This window comes from Taudactylus pleione, unplaced genomic scaffold (genome assembly GCF_031769625.1).
Source record: "Taudactylus pleione unplaced genomic scaffold, aTauple2 ptg000075l, whole genome shotgun sequence".
In the NCBI taxonomy this organism is placed as follows: domain Eukaryota; kingdom Metazoa; phylum Chordata; class Amphibia; order Anura; family Myobatrachidae; genus Taudactylus; species Taudactylus pleione.
In genome coordinates, this window is record NW_028284477.1 from 497,362 (window position 1) to 507,140 (window position 9,779).

At 43.3% G+C, this 9,779-nt stretch overlaps 1 pseudogene; it reads right to left on the reverse strand.

Annotated features, from left to right (window-relative positions):
* Nucleotides 1-352: 352 nt before the first annotated feature.
* LOC148532454 (uncharacterized) lies at nt 353-1,423 on the reverse strand (annotated as a pseudogene).
* Between the last annotated feature and the right edge of the window lie 8,356 nt (nt 1,424-9,779).

Below are 9,779 nucleotides of genomic sequence, written 5' to 3' on the forward strand. Positions count from 1 at the left end.
TACGGCCTATGTTGGGGACCATAGCTATCGTACAGAACAGATTGTGGCAGCTCTAACAGCCAACCTCCCTTCACTAGTTAGCTAAAGAAAGGCAAATGTGTTGTTTAAAAGTAAAAATGGTTTATTTTTCGGTTCAGCCCAGTGTACTGGTTTATAAATTTTAACTTCAACACACATTACAGCATTTTTTGTAAAAGCATTGCCTACTTGATACATACATGTTATAACAACTGTAAAATCGACATAAATATGTAAAACATATAACATTTTAGCACCAGAAGGCTTAGGACGTAGACAAAATATTTTAAAACCAAAATGGTAAATTCCTGTAAACAGGATAATCTGGGTTTTCCTAGCTTTCAGGAGGTTGACTACGGTCATAGTAATGGGCCTGATTGTACTGGGGATAAGGATGATGTGGGTAGTGTGGACCCTGCAGTTGTGGTGGGACTGTGACCTGGGTTTGACTGCGACTAAACATTCGCTCTAGAAACTCCATCTGGAATTGCTGGCGTTCATGTGATTCCCTACTGTGACGATCCATCATGCCCAAGAGCTGGGTAACAAATTAATTTTGCATATCACGCTCTGCCTGCAGAAACCTGTCTAGACGAGCGTCTTCCTGTGCAGACATTGCAGCGTCCATTACCTGTCATTTTTCAACCAGGACACTTGTCATAACTCGGGCTGCTTGTGCTGTTTTATTGGGTCTTTTTCTCTTTGGCGGAACTGTATATACTGTTGAAAAATGTAAAAACAAAAAAAAAAAAATCAGTCATCAGTGAGTGTATATAAAATAGCAGTTGTGTTAGCGGCCTTCCTCCACCTCAACAAAAGCAACACTCTGCATCATATATTATGTGCTTTTTCATGTGTGTGTGTTTTTGTGTGTTGTATTTTTATTTAATACTTACGGTTTCTGCGTAAAGCTGGGGTTTGGCTATTTATGGGCGTCAAACTGGCACCAGCCTGTGTCTCAACAACCGCCTGAGTGCTTGGTGAAACGCTGTCATAAGGGTGGATTGCCATTTGTCTGGATCATCTAGTAGTAACAGTGGCGAGGATGGGCCTGCTTGTGAGGCTGGCACGCTGCTGGTGGTGTCTGAGGCACAGTACCGGCTGCTTTCCCCTGCTGCTAAGCTGGATGACAGGTGTACATAGTGTCATAGTGTGGCCACTCTAAACGAGCAGCTCCACTTCTATTCCTATTGTGGTCATGCACTTTCATTAAAAAATGTCAGAGTGCCTTAAGCTTATATACCACCTGCTGCTGAGTCCTATGGAAGCCACGGGATTCCAGGACCTTTGCTATATTTTTGTAGACAACAGCGTCTTTCACTGTGCCGGTCATCTGTCGTCTTATTTCCTCCTCAACCCTTATGGCCAGCAACTCCCTCACCTCTTCATCACTCCAAATGGACATGGCTGTAGTGCAGATTTTGGAATAAAAGCTTTTAATTGCAGGAATGCTACCGCTGTTGTTGTCTGCAGTGTGCTGCGCGTATGTCCAGGGCTCTGGCTGTTGACATCATCAAAAGGAGACACAGGAACATTCCATCATCGCTGTTTGCGGAGTCCAGGGTTGTGTTGAATCGTCAGTATTAACCTTTAATATATTCCTGCCTATAAACCTCTAAGATTCACCTGCCTAGAACCTCTAAGACAAAAACCTGCCTATAACCTCTAAACAGAACGCTAATTGCGTACGCAGTATAACCGCAAATAAAGACAGGAGTGGAATCTGTGTTTCCAACGCACAAGTATTATTCAGGTAAAAGTACAGTAAGTTACACGCTATCTATACATACACAAGTTAGGCGTAAAAGGAAATAATACAGACCCAAGTACAGTTATACATACGCTGCGCCTCTGGACCCAGAGATAGACCTCAGACTAGATATCCTCAGTACACCCAAAATTCAGCATGAACTGGCAAACCAGTATTTGGACACATGTATTTATTTCCCCCCAGACTGAAACAGGACAAAGGGAAAACTTCCTGCTGATCTCATTGGTTCCCAGAGGAGAAGCATATGTTACGGCACATTTAACAGGTTGTTTCAAATAGACTTTCCCTGCCTCCGACAACAGGGGTCTTTCTAGTAACGCCTCCTGTAACATTCCATCAGCTAAACATTTTGTTGCTTGTAAGTTCTGCGATCCGTAACTTGAGTTTGCATGATGCGATCTCTCCACCGATAACACCGGGATGCTGTAAAAAGCGTACGCATCAGAACGAAACCAAACACACCTTGCTTATCATGTATAATACCTTAGTTATCAAAAACCTCTATTTCTTAGCATTTAAACTAACTTAACCAACTTGAATCATACAATTTGATGCTAATGGAACCTTGTGTGCGAATATGTAGTGTGTGGGTATTCGGGGTTTGGTATAAGGACGCTAGTTATTAATGGGTGAGATTTAAGTGCATAATCTCTCATACACGAAGTGAACATCCAGCAGTGTGGATGGCTGAGGGTTGCCCTCTGTCAGCAGGCCCCCACCTGTTGTGTGTTCAAAGGAAAACAAAACCTCTTTTGTTCTCACAGACTCTTGTGTGAAATGCAAATGTATTACCACCTCAAGCTGTGGAGTTTGGGGCCATCCTGTCTAGGATTCAGACAAATCCAATTGTGTAGATCAATGCCTGGATTAAATTACAATTGCCACAACTATACTTTATCTGCATCCAGGGATTCCCAATTTGTATGTAAAAATACCCATTGTCTATTCTTATTTACTTTTACTCAGAAAGCTTGTTTTTCCAGTTGCCCTTGGTAGATTAACAAAAACATTGCCATCTGTTCTTAGCTCCTGAGTTATAACTTGAATTGACGCTGGCCACAAAATGGTGTCTTGCGATCTCATTTCCAAAATGGAGTCTTGCGGCCATTCGCAAGATGGCGTCACCGCGATTAAATTTTAAACTGAACTTGTCTCAGCCAATTATTCAGCTTCGACAGTCCACCCTTTGATAGCAAACAACATGCTATCACAATCTGCTATTAGAATTTAATTTAGGCTTACATTTACATATTATTTGGTATTATTATGGGGTGGCACAAGGTGGTTCTTAATCCATCAATAATGTGTCTCTAGGCAGGGGCATAAAACTACTATTATACGCACACCGCGGATCTTGGGAGATCATGTGACAGATGTGGGAATGCACCAGTCTTATAACAGCAGTTTTGAAGGGGAATTTGAGACTTTACATTGTCTGGGTGTTCTATAAATAACATTTCAATAATATCTTCTATGCATGTCTAAATATTATACATTTAAATGATGGTACTTGCTAGCTCAGGGTTGTAGTGCAGCTCTGTATCTACCTCGGTATACATATTATCATTTCTGACCACCATCATAGTTTCATTCCTTCGTTTCACTCTGTTTTCACATTTTCCACACTTCAACACAATAGGAACACACCGGATGCATATGCCAATTACTATGATGACAATCAGTATAAGGATCAAGAATTTGCCTACGCTGGCGACCACTTCCTGGACCCACTCTCCTAGACCCGAGAACCATTTCACTGGGTTCAGCCATGACACCCATCCTTCTATCTTTTCCCCTGCTTCAGCCACTGATGCGTTATGGTTCTTACGAAATTCCCACTTTAGCTGCAGAATCTCATCCATCTTCTGGTCTATCACCTCCTTAGGGTCGCTGGTATCATTGGTGACATAAGTGCAACACTTTACTCCAAATTGGGTGGCTAACATTACGCAATACCCTCCAGTAACAGCAGTTAAATAATTCAACACTAGCCTGTGTTGCACTAGTTCTTTCTTGTACACTTGCAATTCTCTCCCTGTGTACCTGAATGTGTCATCGTACATCTCGGTGATATTATCTATTAATTTAGCAAGTTCCTGGATATATCTAAAATTTAATGTACCCCTAGCAATTCTGGTGGGATCCAGGGCGACTAAAACTTGGAAGCCAGTTGTCTCACTGATTAACTGAGCAGCTTTATGCATATCACCAGGTATCATATTTCTCGTTTCTGTGTTCATATTGTGTGTGAAGATATGGTGACGGTGTGTTTTTATGTATTCCCAACATTTCAACATGTGTGAGGGTCATAACTTCTGGGACTACTCTTCCCAGATAACACAAACCTTCGGAACTCGGGGAGAGCCATTTATACGCTTTTTTTCCACAAATAAAATATACATTATCAGGGAGAATATAAGGAATGGTATGCATCATTATCATTAAACACATTTCTCTTGCAAACAATCCTATCTCAGGCTCTTCCATCTGGTATATGCAAGTTTCTGGTTGTATTATTTTAGCACAATAACCATCTGGTACTTTACCAATCATTTCTTTGGTGGAACTCAATGTATACCGGTACCTAAAATATTTCCCACTTGATTTAATTGAGCGTAGCAGATCATAGTTTATGGACTCATTATCAGCTCTTTGTGAGAAGGTCATCGTCTGATTATTCCCCGTCATGTCCCAACCTCCGGGTTTATTGGGGTTGGTTATGTTTAAACACAAAAGTGATTTATCTACTTGAAATTGATAGAGTTTGAAATGAGGCGGTTTGGATGAGAGGAATTTTACATCCAATGTTTTCCCCTTTTGTAATTCTAAAATTTCCGTGATATTCAGCGGAAATTGCACCAACCCTACATTATGCTGTCCCTGTGGCACATGTGAACACACCCAGCAATCGGTTTGATTTAACACTTTGCCTGCCATGCTGTGATAATCCTCTAAAGGATACCCTCCCCAGTACGGGTTATTTAGGTTGGCACCGTTGAATACAGTTCTCATCAACTAGGGACCCACAAAACTCACAAATACAGGAATCTTCAGACGATAACCCTTCACACCTTCCCCGAGTATCCAGAATGACAGCTCTCTTAACAATAACAGTACTAAGATTGGTCAGACACTCCCCTGATTGGCATTGCACTCCTCCTTTCTCCACTCCATCAGCACTGCCATCAGCTCCTGTTTCCTCAATAGGTCCCCCATCACAGACACTGGATTTTCCCGAACTGACCAGGATGGTGAACACTAAAAGAGAATACGAGAATGAACACAGCAGGCCCGTCCATTGTCACAACAAGACCTGCAAATTTCTCTCAGTTCAGGTATCTCACTACAACCTTTTCAATCCTCCTGGAACAAGCTCGCGAGTGACAGATCCACACTATCAGCTTTGTCTCCCAGTTAGAGAATACGTCTGTGCACACTAATACATACTTAAGGTTCCTGCAGGGTGGTAATTGGATGAAATCAATTTGTATCACCTGGAAAGGTCCATCAGTCGGTGGAATGTGGGACGGTTCGGTAGGGATCGCTTTCCCTATGTTCTTTCTCAAGCAGGTCAGACAGGACATTGCTATCTTCTCTGCTTGTGAAGAAAACCCTGGTGCGCACCAGTATGCCCTCACCAACTTGCACATGCCCTGTTTACCCAGATGAGTCAGACCGTGTGCTGCTTCAGTCAGGCTGGGGTAATATGCCTTGGGGGCTACTGGCTTACCATGTCCGTCCCTCCAGAGCCCGGAGGACTCTTGCCCACACCCCTTGGACTTCCAAATGGATTTTTCCTGAATTGAACACAAATTTTGCATCTCAATTAATTTCAGCATATCAGTGGTTTGGAGAAGGCATTTTTAACCCCGCTGCCCATTTTGCAGCTTCGTCAGCTCTGTTGTTGCCCAGTGACACTGGGTCATCCTCACGTGTGGGCTTTGCATTTAATTACTGCCACTGCTTTGGGCAGTTGGATTGCTTCTAAGAGATGTTTTATGTGTCGGGAGTGTGCAACTGGTGTGTCTGCTGCTGTCATAAAATTTCTCAGACGCCATAGGGCCCCAAAGTCGTGCACTACCCCGAACGCGTACCTCGAGTCAGTGTAAATGTTAGCAGATTTGCCTGCTGCCAGTTCACATGCTCTAGTCAGTGCTACTAACTCTGCCACCTGGGCTGAGTGAGGAGGACCGAGAGGTTTAGCTTCCATGATGTCTGTGTCATTTACAACAGCATAACCTGTACATAATTCACCTGTGTCTGTTTGTCTATGACAACTCCCATCCGTATAGAAAGTTACATCCACATTCTCTAGAGGTGTGTCATGTATGTCAGGTCTAGCAGTAAAGGTCTGATTCAGATATATCATACAATCGTACAATCGTGAGTATCATCATGTCTGCCGAACTCACCTCCCGCCAGCAACTCCTCTCCTTCCACCCTTTGTTGTACATATGGCAGGTATGTTGCTGGATTCAGCGTACTGCAACGTTTAACTGTAATATTTGCAGGAGCGATTAGGGCTAGTTCCCATTTGGTGAACCTAGCCGAGGAGACGTGTCTGGTTTGAGCTGAGTTCAACAGGGCAGATACAGCATGGGGAGTGTAGACAATCATATCATGGCCCAATACTACGTCCTCACTTTTACTCACCAGTAAAGCGGTAGCTGCTACACTTCTCAAACAGGTGGGGAGTGATCTTGCTACCGTGTCCAATTGGGCACTGTAGTATGCTACGGGCCTACTGGCATCACCATGTTTTTGTGTAAGGACACCTGCAGCACAACCATTGGCTTCCGTACAATATAAATCAAAAGGTTTTTCATAATCGGGTATTCCCAATGAAGGAGCTTTTGTCAGACTATCCTTAAGATTAAGAAAAGCCTGTTCTGATTCCTCAGTGTGTATGACGCGATCGGGCTTTGAGGAAGAGACTAGTTCCTGTAAAGGCAAGGCCAAAATAGAAAAACCTGGTATCCACATTCGGCAATATCCACACAATCCCAAGAAGGTACGAATTTGCTGTTGATTCTGCGGCAGTGTCATGTTTTGTATGGCCTGGATTCTATCATTTGTGAGATGTCGTAACCCCTGGGTTAGGCAGTGTCCCAAATATTTTACTCTGGGCTGGCATGGCTGTAACTTGTCCTTAGCCACTTTGTGTCCCGTTTGCGAGAGATGAAGTAACAAAAGTTTAGTATCATTCACACATGACATAAAAGAGTCAGAACATAGCAATAAAAATAGTCCACATATTGAATTAGAACTGATCCATTGGCAGGTTGAAAAGCTTGTAAACAGTCATGCAATGCCTGGGAGAAAATACTGGGGCGGTCTATGAAACCTTGGGGCAATCGTGTCCATGTATATTGCACACCTCTGTATGTGAATGCGAATAGGTACTGACAGTCAGGATGGAGAGGCACAGAGAAGAAAGCAGAACAGAGGTCAATGACAGTGAAATGGGTTGAATTTAGTGGGATCTGCATCAGGATGACAGCTGGATTTGGCACTACAGGGAATTGGCTCTCTACTACCTTATTAACACCTCTAAGGTCTTGTACCAGCCTATAACCCCTCCCACCACTCTTCTTTACTGGAAAGATGGGACTGTTGGCTACACTAGCTGTACGAACTAAAATTCCTTGTTGCAATAATCGGTCGATTATTGGAAACACCCCTAGTTCCACTTCCTGTTTAAGTGGGTACTGGGGAATTTTTGAAGCTTGCCTACCGCTTTTTAAGTTTATCATTACCGGGCTTACGTTTGCCATCAATCCAGTGTCCTGTCCATCTTTTGTCCAAAGGGAATCTGGAATTTGGGACAACATTTCATCTACTTGTGATGGATTTTCTTTTAAAACTGTAGAGTGGTACATTATCCTTTGAGGGGTGTCTAACATATCCCGCACCTCGTATACCATTCTCTCTGGGATATCTAAATATACACCATCAGGGGTGCAATATATGACACATCCCATTTTACATAACAAGTCTCTGCACAGCAGGTTAGTAGGAGCCGCGGCAGCCAGAAGAAAAGAATGTCTGGTATGCAACGGCCCAATACTAACCTCTGCAGGCCTTGTTAAAGGATAACGTTCCACTTTACCTGTCACACCCATTGTTGGTATTGTCTCGTTGGTCACCTGTAAATTAACGGGAGATTTCATCACTGACTTGGTCGCCCCTGTGTCTACAAGAAAAGGATATTCAGTACCAGCTACATCAACCATCAAGACCGGTTCTTCCCTAGTACATCCTGTTAACCTGACTATCTGTAGACTACAGGTATGACCTGACCCCTAGCGTTGGCTACCATTCTCCAATAAAGCATTTACGGCTACAATTGACTACATTTGCTGGTCTCTGTGCATATCCCTTATGGGGGTGTCCAGATTTTCCTTGATGTGGGGTCCATACTCTTTTTACTGTGCAGTTTCTACTTAAGTGTCCTGTTTGTTAGCAATTAAAACATGTCCGTGATTCAGGTGAAAGCATGTGTTGTTGTGAAGTTTGAGCAGAGGGTAAAGGTGGTGAATAAGGGTAAGGATAGGGAGGGTAAGGGTATTGTGGGGGAAAAGACGTGGGTGGATATCCTGGGACCTGTGGTTGAATTGGGTTAGTGGGATAGAATTGTGTTTGTTGTTGAGTGGGGTTAGTGAGAGCAACTTGTTCTGACATGAGTGTGTGTGCAAGTGCAAGCGTGTCTGTTGGCTGTGATGTTAACGTCATTCTCTCCAGAGCTTGTATACTGACAGCCATTAATTTTTCGCTCTGGGTCTCCCTCTTTTTTGAGATGTTTTTGTCATGTTCTATAGCAGACTCTATGAGGTTATCTATTGTAAGTCCCCGCCAGCCAGGCTGTGAGGTCTGAACCCGAGTTTTTAAATTCTCTTTTAACCCATCCATTAATATCGTGACTATCATTCCCCTGTGGTGAATGCCATCTTTAATCTCTTCTATCCCAGTGTACTGGGTGATAGCCTGCAGAGCCCGGTCGCAATATTCTTCTGCAGTTTCACTCTCTTTTTGTTTGATTGTGAAGATTTTGTTCCAGTTAACTACTACTGGAAAATATACACCCAATTGAGTCACAATGCGGGAAATGTTACCTTGGTTTACTTGGTCTGTTAAGGGAACGTCGCCATCCAATACACAGTCCGTGATAAATTTTGTCACGTCGGTATTGCGTGGCAGGCAGGCCCTTAACACCACACACCAATCTTTATTTGTGGGCTCATGAGAACTACCCAAATTTCTCAAAAATCTTTGACATTCGGCTAATTCTTTTTTTGGATCAGGGAAATCATTTATGATGGAATTTAGTTCTGCCCTTGTCCATGGACAATGCATCACTACTTCCCTCGTGGGTACTATACCGTTTGCATCTGCATTTCCATTCGGAACAGTTATTGTCCGAATGGGATGCAGACCGGCAGCGCTGCTACCTCTGACCTGGTTACCTGGCTGGGGGTTTAATCTGCTGCTACGTATGGTATTAACAACTTCCTCAATGGGTGCAGAGTGTATTAACACTTCCCTTGCTGTTACCGATGGAGATGGCGGCACCACCCGTGATTGTGGTGATGCAGCATCTATCATTTGCACAGCATGGGAAATGGCAGACATTACAATAGGCTCATCTTCTACATCATAAACATTTTCTTTATGGTTACTTAAGAGGGGGTACAAATTACTTGTTACATTTTTATTGGTATTTTTGGTAACTGTACTTGCACCTCCATCCACATAAGGTGGGGGAGGTGAGCGTGAACTGCTGGCAATACTCTCCACGACGCTACTTTGCCGCAAGTGCGCGCCAATTTGCGGCTCGCCTGTATTGCAACTCAGCGTCGTGGAGGTATTTTTTGGCAATGCGTTCGCAACGCTAGTTTGCGTCTTTTGCACATTTTTAAACCAAGCACCCCCTTCATGCTGCCATATTTTTAAACATTCAAAATACTTAATCTTTTTCTCTCTGGATCGCACC